Here is a 14,578-nt window from a genome sequence, read left to right as displayed (position 1 = left end):
AAAGTAATCTCCATATGGATGGAATAGTTGATATAATAACAATTTGTTCTTATAATGGAGAAAAGCTTATAAGATTGGGAAGTTGATTCAAGAACTTCCAAGGGTTGTAACTTTTGACCTACACCTCTGTTCTTCTTCAAATTTTGAATATGGATTTATTAGGATATGACTTTCTTGTGCACTCTAGGTGCTCCATAAGGCACGATCAGAGTGCTGGATAAGGTGCATCCAAAATAAGGTGAAACATGATGCATTCCCTAAGGTGAGGACGTAAGAGTTTGAAGTTGGGTGGGATCATACCAATGTTAGTGCCCCAGATCCCATTAGAACTCTGCAGTTCAGCGCACTTGGGTCAGAGTAGTATTGGGATCAATGATCTCCTAGGATGTCTTGGTGTTGCACCCTTTCTTCAATCTTTGGTCTCACAACCATATTACTTATGCTATTATTTTTCTTCTCAGAACCCCTTTTCAAGCATGCATCATCCCTTTTGGTCTTGGTCTTGATTTTCTATTGTGAAACCCAATTCGGTCCTTGATCCCATTTTGGGTACCTTCAGTCAATTTCTCATCACACACTATTGGAAATTGGTGTCTTAGCCTTACAATGCTAAAATTAGAATGGTACACTCTAAGTGCTAGATAGGTGCATGTGTTCGTCTTCCTAACAGTGCCTTCTTGGTACTTGATAAGGCACATTCCTAAGTCTGGAGCTCTTTCTAATTCCATGTGCATTAATAGTGCTTTAGAGGGCATGTTCTGAGTGCTAGATAAGGTGCATCCTAGGTTAGATGCATTCTAATGCATGTTCTAAGGTCAAAGCAAGAGGATTTGATGTTGGGTGTGATCATACCAGCGTTAGTGTACTAGATCCCATCAAAATCTATAGTTAAGCACACTTGGGCCAAAGTAGTACTACAATGGGTGACCTCCTAGGAAGTTTCATTGTTGTTCCCTTCTTTTACTTGTTAGACCATGCCATTTTTATATTTGTGCTACTATTTTAGTTCTTAGAGCCCATTTTCAATCACGCATCCTTGTTTCCTCTTGTTCCCCAATTCAAGTTCATTTTTGGTCCCCAAGCCTACATCCAACTCCTAGATAGGAACTTGCTACGTCTTTCTTCCTACTGGCATACTCCAAGTCCTAGACAAGTTGCATTCTTGATGCTAGGGTGCTTTCTACTCACCCTTTCATTCTAAGTGTTCAATGAGGTAGATTCTGACTGCTAGATAAGGTTCACTTAGATGACAGAGATGATTTTAAAATGATGTTCCTCAACAAAGTAATCTCCATATGGCTGAAATAATCAATATAATAATGATTTGTTCTTATAATAGACAAAAGCTTATAAGATTGGGAAGTTGATTCAAGAACTTCCGAGGGTTGTAACTTTTGACCCACACCTATGTTCTTCTTGAAATTTTCAATGTAGATTTATTAGGAGATGTTATCCCCATATAAACTCGCACATTTCTTCCTATTGGTGCCTTTTGAGTGTCAGATAAGGTGCATTCTTAATGTCCAAGTGCTCTTTACTTTCTCATGCATTATGGGTGCTCCATAAGGCACATTTAGAGTACTAGATAAGATGCATCCCAAATAAGGTGCAACACAATGCATGCCATAGGGTGACAATGTAACAATTTTATGTTGGGTGCAATCATACCAAAGTTAGTGCACTGGATCTGCTTAGAACTCCACAGTTAAGCGTGCTCTAGTTGGAATAGTACTGGGATGGGTGACCTCCCTAGAAATCCCAATGTTGCACCCTTTTTTCAGTCTTTGGTCTGACAACTATTTATCTTATGGTATTTTTTTCCTTCTCAAAACCCCTTTTCGAGCATGCATCCTCCCTTCTAGTCTTGCTCCCCATTTTCTATCCCGAAACCTAATTTGGTCCTTGAGTCCATTTTGGGTACCTCAAGTCAATATCTCGACATGCGGTGTTGTAAAATGACATCTTAGCCTTGCAATGCTTAAATGTCAATTGTGCACTCTAAGTGCTAGATAGACATTTGTGTTCATCTTCCTAGCGGTGCCTTCTCAGTACCCGATAAGGCACATTCCTAAGTCTAGAGCTCTTTCTACTTCCTCATGCATTAATAGTGCTTTAGAAGGCATGTTCTAAATTCTAGATAAGGTGCATCCTAGGTTAGATGTATTCTAATGCACATTCTAAGGTCAGGGCAAGAGGATTTGATGTTGGGTACGATCATACTAGCATTAGTGCACCAGATACCATCATAACTCCGCTGTTAAGCTCACTTGGGTCAGAGTAGTACTAGGATAGGTGACCTCCTAGGAAATCCTAGTGTTGTACCCTTCTTTTACTTCTTAGACCATGTCATTGTTATATTTGCACTACTCTTTTAGTTCTTAGAGCACATTTTCAATCATGCATCCCAGTTTCCTCTCATTCCCCAATTCAAGTTCACTTGGGGTCTCTGAGCCTACTTCCAACTCCTGGATAGAAACTTGCTGCATCTTTCTTCTTGTTGGTACCCTCCAAGTCCTAGATGAGTTGTATTCTTAATGTTAGAGTGCTTTCTACTTGCCCTTTCATTTTGAGTGCTCGATGAGGTACGTTCTAAGTGTTAGATAAGATGCACTCTAGATGGCATAGATGATGTTAAAATGATGTTCCTCAACAAAGTAATCTCCATATGGATGAAATAGTCAATATAATAACAATTAGTTCTTATAATGGACAAAAGCTTATAAGATTGGGAAGTTGATTCAAGAACTTCTGAGGGTCATAACTTTTGACCTGCACCTCCATTCTTCTTGAAATTTTCAACATGGATTCATTAGGAGATTTTGTCTCGATAGAAACTCGAGCCTTTCTTCTTATTGATGCCTTCTAAGTGCCAAATAAGGTGCATTCTTAATGTTGGAGTGTTCTTTACTTGCTCGTGCGTTCTAGGTGCTCCATAAGGAAAATTCAAAGTGCTAGATAAGGTGCATCCCTGATAAGGTGCAACGCGATGGATGTCCTAAGGTGAGAACATAAGAGTTTGATGTTGGGAGACATGAGATGCTTGTAGAGATTACATTTTGTTGATGATATCTTGGGTCTAGTATAGTTTGTCATCAGTCCATTTGCTTTCTATGATGATGCTTTTGGATTTGATTGTGTAAGGATTTTTATCATCAACATTTCAGATCACACTCTGTGATCCATCATCAGGATGAGAGAAAGAAAATATCCATTTTCTTTCTACAGTAAGGTTTCATGAATACATGTTCTTACCGTGTACAAAATGGCAACCACCATGGGGCTGAACTAAAAGCCTCTCTATTTTCAAGTTTTTTAGTCTAATCTTTCATTTGTAGTATAGATCTATGTTTTTTTTGGCTATTCTCTTGTGTAGATTTGATCAAATACAAGTTCTACTATGTTTGAGAGACCTCATATCAGTAAGAACAACATTCCAAAGTCTTTACTAAGCATAGAAGGGCCAGATCTGAGTCTTCTGATGCTTCTGTGCTCTATTTCAACACTTTTCAGAGATATTTTAACACTTATGAACTCTATTTTAATGCATTTAATATTATTGTAGCGCTTATACAGTATTTTGTAACACATTTTCTTTATTCTGTAATGCATCTGCATATTCTTATAGTGCTTTTAAGGGTCCTTTGATACATTTGATCATTTTTGTAGAGCATATGAAGCATCTTATAGTGCATTTGATTTTCTTATAACGCATTTTCATGATAAGATAGTGCATTTGCATGATAAGATAGCACATTTGCATGCTAAGATAGCACATTTGCATGATAAAATAGTGCATTTTCATGATATAATAGCTCATTTGCATGATCCAAATACATTTGATCATTTTTGTAGAGCATATGAAGCATCTTATAGTGCATTTGATTTTCTTATAATGCATTTTCATGATAAGATAGTGCATTTGCATGATAAGATAGTACATTTGCATGCTAAGATAGCGCATTTGCATGATAAAATAGTGCATTTTCATGATATAATAGCTCATTTTCATTCTTAATGTTGAAGTGTTCTTTACTTGGTCATGCATTCTAGGTGCTCCATAAGGAAAATTCAGAGTGCTAGATAAGGTGCATCCCTGATAAGGTGCAACGCGATGGATGTCCTAAGGTGAGGACATAATAGTTTGATGTTGGGAGACATGAGATGCTTGTAGAGATTACATTTTGTTGATGATATCTTGGGTCTAGTATAGTTTGTCATCAGTCCATTTGCTTTCTATGATGATGCTTCTGGATTTGATTGTGTAAGGATTTTTATCATCAACATTTCAGATCACACTCTGTGATCCATCATCAGGATGAGAGAAAGAAAATATCCATTTTCTTTCTACAGTAAGGTTTCATGAATACGTGTTCTTACCGTGTACAAAATGGCAACCACCATGGGGCTGAACTAAAAGCCTCTCTATTTTCAAGTTTTTTAGTCTAATCTTTCATTCGTAGTATAGATCTATGTTTTTTTTGGCTATTCTCTTGTGTAGATTTGATCAAATACAAGTTCTACTATGTCTAAGAGACCTCATATCAGTAAGAACAACATTCCAAAGTCTTTCCTAAGCATAGAAGGGCCAGATCTGAGTCTTCTAATGCTTCTGTGCTCCATTTCAACACTTTTGAGAGATATTTTAACACTTATGAACTCTATTTTAATGCATTTAATATTATTGTAGCACTTATACAGTATTTTGTAACACATTTTCTTTATTTTGTAATGCATCTGCATATTCTTATAGTGCTTTTAAGGGTCCTTTGATACATTTGATCATTTTTGTAGAGCATATGAAGCATCTTATAGTGCATTTGATTTTCTTATAATGCATTTTCATGATAAGATAGTGCATTTGCATGATAAGATAGCACATTTGCATTCTAAGATGGCGCATTTGCATGATAAAATAGTGCATTTTCATGATATAATAGCTCATTTGCATGATCCAAATACATTTGATCATTTTTGTAGAGCATATGAAGCATCTTATAGTGCATTTGATTTTCTTATAATGCATTTTCATGATAAGATAGTGCATTTACATGATAAGATAGCATATTTGCATGCTAAGACAATGCATTTGCATGATAAAATAGTGCATTTTCATGATATAATAGCTCATTTGCATTCTTAATGTTGGAGTGTTCTTTACTTGCTCGTGCATTCTAGGTTCTCCATAAGGAAAATTCAGAGTTCTAGATAAGGTGCATCCCTGATAAGGTGCAACGCGATGGATGTCCTAAGTTGAGGAGATAAGAGTTTGATGTTGGGAGACATGAGATGCTTGTAGAGATTACATTTTGTTGATGATATCTTGGGTCTATTATAGTTTGTCATCAGTCCATTTGCTTTCTATGATGATGCTTCTGGATTTGATTGTGTAAGGATTTTTATCATCAACATTTCAGATCACACTCCGTGATCCATCATCAGGATGAGAGAAAGAAAATATCCATTTTCTTTCTATAGTAAGGTTTCATGAATACGTGTTCTTACCATGTACAAAATGGCAACCACCATGGGGCTGAACTAAAAGCCTCTCTATTTTCAAGTTTTTTAGTCTAATCTTTCATTTGTAGTATAGATCTATGTTTTTTTTGGCTATTCTCTTGTAGATTTAATCAAATACAAGTTCTACTATGTCTAAGAGACCTCATATCAGTAAGAACAACATTCCAAAGTCTTTCATAAGCATAGAAGGGCCTGATCTGAGTCTTCTGATGCTTCTGTGCTCCATTTCAGCACTTTTGAGAGATATTTTAACACTTATGAACTCTATTTTAATGCATTTAATATTATTGTAGCGCTTATACAATATTTTGTAACACATTTTCTTTATTCTATAATGCATCTGCATATTCTTATAGTGCCTTTAAGGGTCCTTTGATACATTTGATCATTTTTGTAGAGCATATGAAGCATCTTATAGCGCATTTGATTTTCTTATAATGCATTTTCATGATAAGATAGTGCATTTGCATGATAAGATAGCACATTTGCATGCTAAGATAACGTATTTGCATGATAAAATAGTGCATTTTCATGATATAATAGCTCATTTGCATGATCCAAATATCTTTTTCTCACATGTCCCTTCTGAGTTAACAAACAAGCCTTTAGATTATAGATAGCACACAACAAGAATGAAGACCCTCGTAAATGCACCTAGCCTTTGCTAGCTCTAAATCAAGTAGGTGGACCTCGACTCTTGTCAATTAAGAGGGTGGCATTTCTAAGATTTCAAACATAGTTTAATAAGAATGTTCAATCTCACTGATTTGATAAAGAAGTAGGCCTATGCTCTCAACTCCTTTGAGTTGATCAGAATGCTTGACCTTCTATAAAGATTGGTTATAGTTGAATGAGAAAAAGAACCCACACATAGTCTAATTAGGAGCCCCTTGGTCTTTAGTAGTATAAGGGTTGGAAATCAAATCTTTGTGTCTATCATGTTTGGGGAGCCAAAAATAGTAGGGATATGCTCTCACTCTCTCGAGTGATCAAATTCCTAGACCTGTTGTGACTTCAATTTTTTGTTTTTCACTAGGTAGGATAATCTAGCCATAGAAGGGCTACCTCCCAATCTTGTATTCTTAATTGAATGCAAGCCTCCTTTGTTCGGTGCATAGCCTTCCTCTAGTAGTCCCACAAGGAATTGCACCAAAAATCCCTAGTGTTGATGGGAAGCTCTCTATTATAGGAGAGGTAAATTCAAACACAGTTGGAACACTAAGACCCACTAGTCACCAGCCTTAGATAACCTTGCTAGGAAGCCATCTTTTTTTCTAGGTGTGTGTGATTTTTCATTTCATTTTGATCTCACTACTATTGTGCTTGAGTGATTTAAAATTTAATAATGAACATCAGTGTGGATCATAAACCTTCCAAAAAGACAAACCTCAAACCGGTATTGAGAAACCAAGTTTAAAATGAAGACATTGCTAACAATCCTTGAAATAGTGCATACACTACATAAAATGGTGCTTTTGAACATTCTTGTAATGCTTCTAACTACTACTATGACACATATACCTATGAAATAGTGCATCTAATACTTAAAACAACACATCTAATTTAGGAAACAATGCATATAAAAGTTAAAATAATGCATCTGAGCATTGAAATAGCACATATGAGCAACAAAACAATGCATCTAAACATTTCTATGATGCATCTAAGTAGAAACATGAAATAGAGGCCATCTGCAAACATGATACTTGCAAACAAACTATAAATTTGGATACCCTTTTCCGTGCTGGCATTTTACAAAGTCTAAAAAATTTCATGTCTAACCGAAAACATCTTTTGAAACAAGTAAGGCTACATCATCATCAACCCAACAGTTACCATTACCTCACTTTTCACATCAAGCCATGAATGTTCAAAAATACACATCCACACCTGAATTCATGAAAGTGGACCTTATCCTATCAACATTGGCAAACACCTTGTCCAAATTAGCTTGTTTCTATGAACAAATCACAGTAAAAAAAAACTTTCACTTTTTGAAAAATGCCTAAAAACTAAAAGAATCCAACTCACCCATCATGCCATTACACAAAATAATTGTACCAAAAAAATCAAAATGGTCGCCCATACAAGTGAGTGCTAGGATAGCAAGTAGAACCATCAAACACAGAGAACATTTAAACCTCCTCAAATCTACTATAGCAATGGATTGCACACAGAATGAATTTACTCCTAACTCACCCTTGTTTGATCAAAATTAAGAATCCCTAGCCACAATGGGCTCATTTCATATATGTGATGACAAAATCATTGAATCTAAAATTGACGATTTTCAGAAAAATCCTGAACTTGTCAACATCATGCGAAAGATTTAGGAAAAACACAAAGAATGATACATACTCACATTAGCACAACAAGGTGCAAAATTCCCATCTAATTTTGATGTGACCAATTTGAAACAAGATGAAGAAGAATCACCTTTATACATAGTCAAATAAAAATTGCAAGACTTACAACTAGAAATGGAAAAGTTAGAAAGAGGAAAAATACAACCCCTGGAGTTTAGCCTTGAAAAGGTGTGTCCCCTACCATTCAATATAAACATTACCTTTACACCTTTTCCTCCAAATGTGTAGATACCAAAGTATCATAAATATTTTGGCACGTTGGATCCACAAGGTCACTTGAGGCAATTCTATATGTTGAGCATGGAGTTTGTCCATGACACAACATATCTAATGCATCTATTTCCTAAAAGCCTCAGGGGACAAGCCATGGAGTGGTTCCCTAAACTACCCTCCAATATTAAAACCTTTGATCAATTGGCCTCCATTTTTATCACCAAATATTCTTATAACATTGAAAGAGTGGTTACAATGATTGATCTATGTAACAAAAAACAACTCCTAAGTGAATCATTCAAGACCTTCCTACAATGGTGGAGGCACATGTTTGCTAAATATCATAGAGACATACTAGATAAGAAGAAGATAGATATCTTCATCAATACTCTCTTGAAACTAATGAATTATTTGCTCCAGCTCCAAGGGCCTAAAGATTTTAAAACCACTTTAGAAAATGTGGCTAAGGTGGAAGAAACCTTGGTAAACAATGACATAATTAAATTATCTAAAGATGGTAAAGGTTTCTCCAACAATTCCACACAAATGTGCAATTCCTCTAATCGATCCAATGACAAACAAAAATCATGGTTGATGATGAGGAGATTTCGATGCAAAGTTAATAGCATGATCATTTCAAGAGCATTTTTAGGAGTTGTATTTCACATATAATCCACATTTTAGTCATAGATCTTGCATGTTTCATTGTAGATTTGCATTTTTAGCAATATCACATTCTAGAACTCTTACCAAGATACTAGTCTGAGAGCTATTTTAGTGGTTGTAGTTAGGGAGACATGAGACACTTGTAGAGATTACATTCTACTAATGATATCTTGGGTCTAGTATAGTTTGTCATCAATCCATTTTCTTTCTACAGTAAGGTTTCATGAATATGTGTTCTTAACATGTACAACACCGCTTTTTTAGTCTTTTGTCTCACAATAGTATTACTTACATTATTGTTTTGCTTCTTGGAACCCCTTTCTGACCATGCATCCTCCCTTCTGGTCTTGCTCCCCAATTTTTTTCCCAAAACCTGATTCGGTCCTTGAGTCTTTTTTGGGTACCTCGAGTCAATTTTTCATCATGCAGTGTTGGAAAATGGCATCTTAGCCTTAAAATGCTAAAATTTCAATGGTGCACACTGAGTGCTAGATAGGTCCTTATGTTCATCTTCCTAGCAATGCCTTCTTGGTACCCGATAAGGCACATTCCTAAGTTTGGAGCTCTTTTTATTTCCTCATGCATTAATAGTTCTTTAGAAGGCATTTTCTAAGTGCTAGATAAGTTGCATCCTAGGTTAGATGCATTCTAATGCACATTCTAAAGTTAGGGCAAGAAGATTTGATGTTGGGTGCAATCATACCAGCATTAGTGCACTGGATCCCATTAGAACTTTACTATTAAGAGTGCTTGGGTTGGAGTAGTACTGGGATGGGTGACCTCCTAAGAAGTCCTAGTGTTGTACCCTTCTTTTACTTCTTAGACTATGTCATTGTTATATTTGGACTACTCTTCTAAGTCTCAGAGCCCATTTTTAATAATGCATCCCTATTTCCTCTCGTTCACCAATTCAAGTTCATTATGGGTTCTTGAGCCTACTTTCAACTCCTGGATAGGAACCTGCTACTTCTTTCTTCCTACTAGCACACTCTGAGTCCCAGATGAGTTCCATTATTAATGCCAAAGTACTTTCTACTCACCTTTTCATTCTGAGTGCTCAATGAGGTACATTCTAAGTGTTAGTTAAGGCACACTCTAGATGATAAAGGCAATGTTAAAATGATGTTCCTCAACAAAATAATCTCCATATGGATAAAATAGTCGATATAATAACAATTTGTTCTTATAATGGACAAAAGCTTATAAGATTGGGAAGTTGATTCAAGAACTTTTGAGGGTCATAACTTTTGACCCGCACCTCCGTTCTTCTTCAAATTTTCAATGTGGATTAATTAGGGGATTTTATCCCCATAGAAACTCACCCCTTCTTATTGGTGCCTTCTAAGTGCCAAATAAGGTTCATCTTAATGTCAGAGTGTTCTTTACTTGCTTGTGCATTCTGGGTGCTCCATAAGGCTAGTTCAGAGAGTTGGATAAGGTGCATCCCAGATAAGGTGCAACACGATGCATGCCCTAAGGTGAGGATGTAAGAGTTTGATGTTGGGTATGATCATACCAGTGTTAGTACACTGGATCCTATCAAAACTCTATAGTTAAGCATGCTTGCACTGGAGTAGTACAAGGATGGGTGACCTCTAGAGAAGTCCTAGTGTTGCACCATTTTTTAGTCTTTGGTCTCACAATCATATTACTTATGTTGTTGCTTTGCTTCTTAGAGCACCTTTTCGACCATGCATCCTCCCTTCTAGTCTTGCTCCCCATTTTTTGTCCCAAAACTTGATTTGATCCTTGAGTGCATTTTGGGTACCTCGAGTATATTTCTCATGACGTAGTGTTGGCAAATGGCGTCTTAGCATTACAATGCTAAAATTTCAATGGTGCACTCTAAGTTCTAGATAGGCACTTGTGTTCATCTTCCTAGCAATGCCTTCTTGATACCTGATAAGGCACATTCCTAAGTCTAGAGCTCTTTCTACTTCCTTGTGCATTAATAGTGCTTTAGAAGGCATGTTCTTAGTGCTAGACAAAGTGCATCCTAGGTTAGATGCATGCTAATGCATGTTCTAAGATGAGGGCAAGAGGATTTGATCTTGGGTGAAATTAACAAATTTAGTGCACTAGATCCCATCAGAAATCCACAGTTAGGCACGCTTGGGATGAAGTAGTACTGGGTTGGGTGACCTCCCAGGAAGTCCCAGTGTTGCACCCTTCTGTTACTTCTTAGACCATGTCATTGTTATATTTGCACTACTCTTTTAGTTCTTAGAGCCCATTTTCAATCATGCATCCTTGTTTCCTCCCATTCCCCAATTCAAGTTCATTTTGGGTCCCCAAGCCTACTTCCAAATACTAGATAGAAACTTGTTGCATTTTTCTTCTTACTAGTGTCCTCCAAGTCCTAAACAAGTTGCATTGTTAATGTCGAAATGCTTTCTACTCACCCTTTCATTCTAAGTTCTCGATGAGGTATATTCTGAGTGCTAGATAAGATGCACTATAGATGACAAAGATGATGTTAAAATGATGTTCCTCAACAAAGTAATCTCCATATGGATGAACCAGTCAATATAATAATAATTTTCTCTTATAATGGACAAAAGCCTATAAGATTGGGAAGTTAATTCAAGAACTTCTGAGAGTCGTAAATTTTGACATGCACCTCCATTCTTGTTGAAATTTTCAACATGAAATCATTAGGAGATGTTATCCATGTAGAAAATCATTCCTTTCTTTCTGTTGGTGCCTTTTGAGTGTCAGATAAGGTGCATTCTTAATGTTGAATTTCTCTTTATTTGCTTGCGCATTTTGGCTATTCCATAAGGCATGTTTAGAGTGTTGGATAAGGTACATCCTAGATAAGGTGAAACACAATGCATGCCCTAAAGTGAGGATGTAAGAGTTTGATGTTCAATGCAATCATACCAGCATTAGTGTAGCGAATCCCATCACAACTCCATAGTTAATTGCACTTGGGCTAGAGTAGAATTGGGATGGGTGACCTCCCAGGAAGTTTCAGTGTTGCACCCTTTTTTCAGTCTTTGGTCTCACAACCATATTACTTATGGTGTTGTTTTTCTTCTTGAAAACCATTTTCGAGCATGCATCCTCCCTTCTTGTCTTTGCTCCCCATTTGCTATCTCAAAACCCAATTCGATCCTTGAGTTCATTTTGGGTACCTCGAGTCAATTTCTCATCATGCAATATTGGAAAATGGTATCTTAACCTTACAATGCCAAAATATCAATGGTTCACTCTGAGTGCTGGATTGGCACTTGTGTTCGTCTTCCTAGTAGTGCCTTCTACTTACTTGATAAGGTACATTCCAAAGTCTAGAGCTCTTTCTACTTCCTTGTGTGTTAATAGTGCTTTAGAAGACATGTTCTAAGTGCTAGATATGGTGCATCCTAGCTTAGATGCATTCTAATGCATGTTCTAAGGTTAGGACAAGAGGATTTGATGTTGGGTGTGATCATACCAACATTAGTGCACTAGATTCTATCAGAACTCTCTAGTTAAGCATGCTTGGGCTAGAGTAATACTAGGATGGGTGACCTCTCATGAAGTCTCAATGTTACACTATTCTTTTACATCTTACACTGTATCATTGTTATATTTGTACTACTCTTTTAGTTCTCAGAGCCCATTTTCAATCACACATCCCAGTTTCCTCTTGTTCCCCAATTCAAGTTCATTTTTTATCCTTGAGCCTACTTCCAACTCCTAGATAGGAACTTGTTGAGTCTCTCTTCCTACTGGCACCCTCCAAGTCTCGAACAAGTTGCATTCTTAATGCCAAAATGCTTTCCACTCACCCTTTTATTTCGAGTTCTAGATAAGGAGCACTCTAGATGACAAAGATGATGTTAAGATGATGTTCCTCAACAAAATAATCTACATATGGATAAAATAGTTGATAATATAAAAAATTGTTCTTATAAGTTACAAAAGCTTATAAGATTTGGAAATTGATTCAAGAACTTTCAAGGGTCGTAAATTTTGACTTGCACCTCTATTCTTCTTGAAATTTTCAATGTTGATTCATTAGGAGATGTTATCCTCGTAGAAACTCACACCTTTTTTCCTATTGTTGTCTTTCGAGTGCCAAATAAGGTGCATTCTTAATGTCAGAGTGCTCTTTACTTGCTCATGCATTCTGGGTGCTCCACAAGGCATGTTCACATTGTTGGATAAGGTGCATCCTAGATAAGGAGCAACATGATGCATGCCCTAAGGTTAGGACATAAGAGTTTGATGTTGGGTATGATCATACCAACGTTAGTGCACTAGATCCCATTAGAACTCCACAATTAAGTGTGCTTGGGTCAAAGTAGTTCTAGGATGGGTTACCTCCTAGGCAGTCCTAGTGTTGCACTCTTTTTTTAGTCTTTGGTCTCACAATCATATTACTTACACTACTATTTTCCTTCTCAGAACCCATTTTCAAGCATGCATCCTCCCTTTTGGTCTTGCTCCCCATTTTCTTTCCAGAAACCTAATTTAATCCTTATGTCTGTTTTGGGTATAGGGAGCCAATTTCTTGTCACATGGTGTTGGAAAATGGTGTCTTACCCTTACAATGCTAAAATATCAATGGTGCACTTAGAGTACTAGATAGGCACCTGTGTTCATCTTCCTAGGAGTGCCTTCTCGGTACTCGATAAGGCACATTCCTAAGTCTAGAGCTCTTTCTACTTCATTGTGATTTAATAGTGCTTTAGAATGCACGTTCTGAGTGCTAGATAAGGGGCATTCTAGGTTAGATGCATTCTATTGCATGTTCTAAGGTCAGGGCAAGAGGATTTGATGTTGGGTGGGATCATACCAGCGTTAGTGCATCGAATCACATCAAAATTTTGTAGTTAAGTGCACTTGGGCTTGAGTAGTACTAGGACAAGTGACCTCCCAGGAAGTCCCAGTGTTGCACCCTTCTTTTACATCTTAGAATGTTTCATTGTTATATTTGCACTATTCTTTTAGTTCTCAAAGTTGATTTTCAATGACACATCCCCGTTTCCTCTCATTCCCCCAATTCAAGTTCATTTTGGCTCCCCAAGCCTACTTCCAACTCCTGGATAGGAATTTGTTGCATCTTTCTTCTTATTGGCACCCTTTGAGTCCCAAATGAGTTGCATTCTTAATGTCGGAGTGCTTTCTACTCACCCTTTCATTATGAGTGCTTAATTAGGTACGTTCTGAGTGCTAGATAAGCTAGACTCTAGATGATATAGAATATGTTAAAATGATGTTCCTCAACAAAGTAATCTCCATATGGTTGAAATAGTCAATATAATAAAAATTTGTTCTTATAATGAACAAAAGCTTATAAGATTCATAAGTTGATTCAAGAACTTTTGAGGGTCATAACTTTTGGCCCATACCTTCATTCTTCTTGAAATTTTCAATGTGGATTCACTAGGAAATGTTATCCACATAGAAACCTATGCCTTTCTTCCTATTAGTGCCTTCTAAGTTCCAAATAAGGCACATTTTTAATGTGGGAGTGCTCTTTACTTGCTCATGCATTTTGGGTGCTCCATAAGGCATGATTAGAATGCTAGATAAGGTGTATCTCAGATAAGGTGCAACACGATACATGCCCTAAGGTGAGGACATAAGAGTTTGATGTTGGGTGTGATCATACCAGTCTTAGTACACTAGATCCCATCAAAACTCTGCAGTTAAGCGCGCTAGGGTTGGAGTAGTACTAGGATGGGTAACATCCCATGAAGTCCTTGTGTTGCACCCTTTTTTGAATCTTTGCTCTTGCAATCGTATTACTTATGCTATTGTTTTGCTACTTAGAACCCCTTTTTCAGCATGCATCCTCCCCTCTAGTCTTGCTCCCCTTTTCTATC

The 14,578-nt window shown here is 36.9% G+C and overlaps 1 pseudogene; it reads left to right on the top strand.

Annotated features, from left to right (window-relative positions):
* Positions 1 to 9,451: 9,451 nt before the first annotated feature.
* On the top strand, positions 9,452 to 9,570 carry LOC149529825 (5S ribosomal RNA; annotated as a pseudogene).
* Positions 9,571 to 14,578: the final 5,008 nt, after the last annotated feature.

This window comes from Cupressus sempervirens, chromosome 11 (assembly GCF_028749045.1).
Source record: "Cupressus sempervirens isolate cs-2001-9-10 chromosome 11, ASM2874904v1, whole genome shotgun sequence".
Lineage (NCBI taxonomy): Eukaryota > Viridiplantae > Streptophyta > Pinopsida > Cupressales > Cupressaceae > Cupressus > Cupressus sempervirens.
This window is presented reverse-complemented; position numbering and strand designations above follow the sequence as displayed.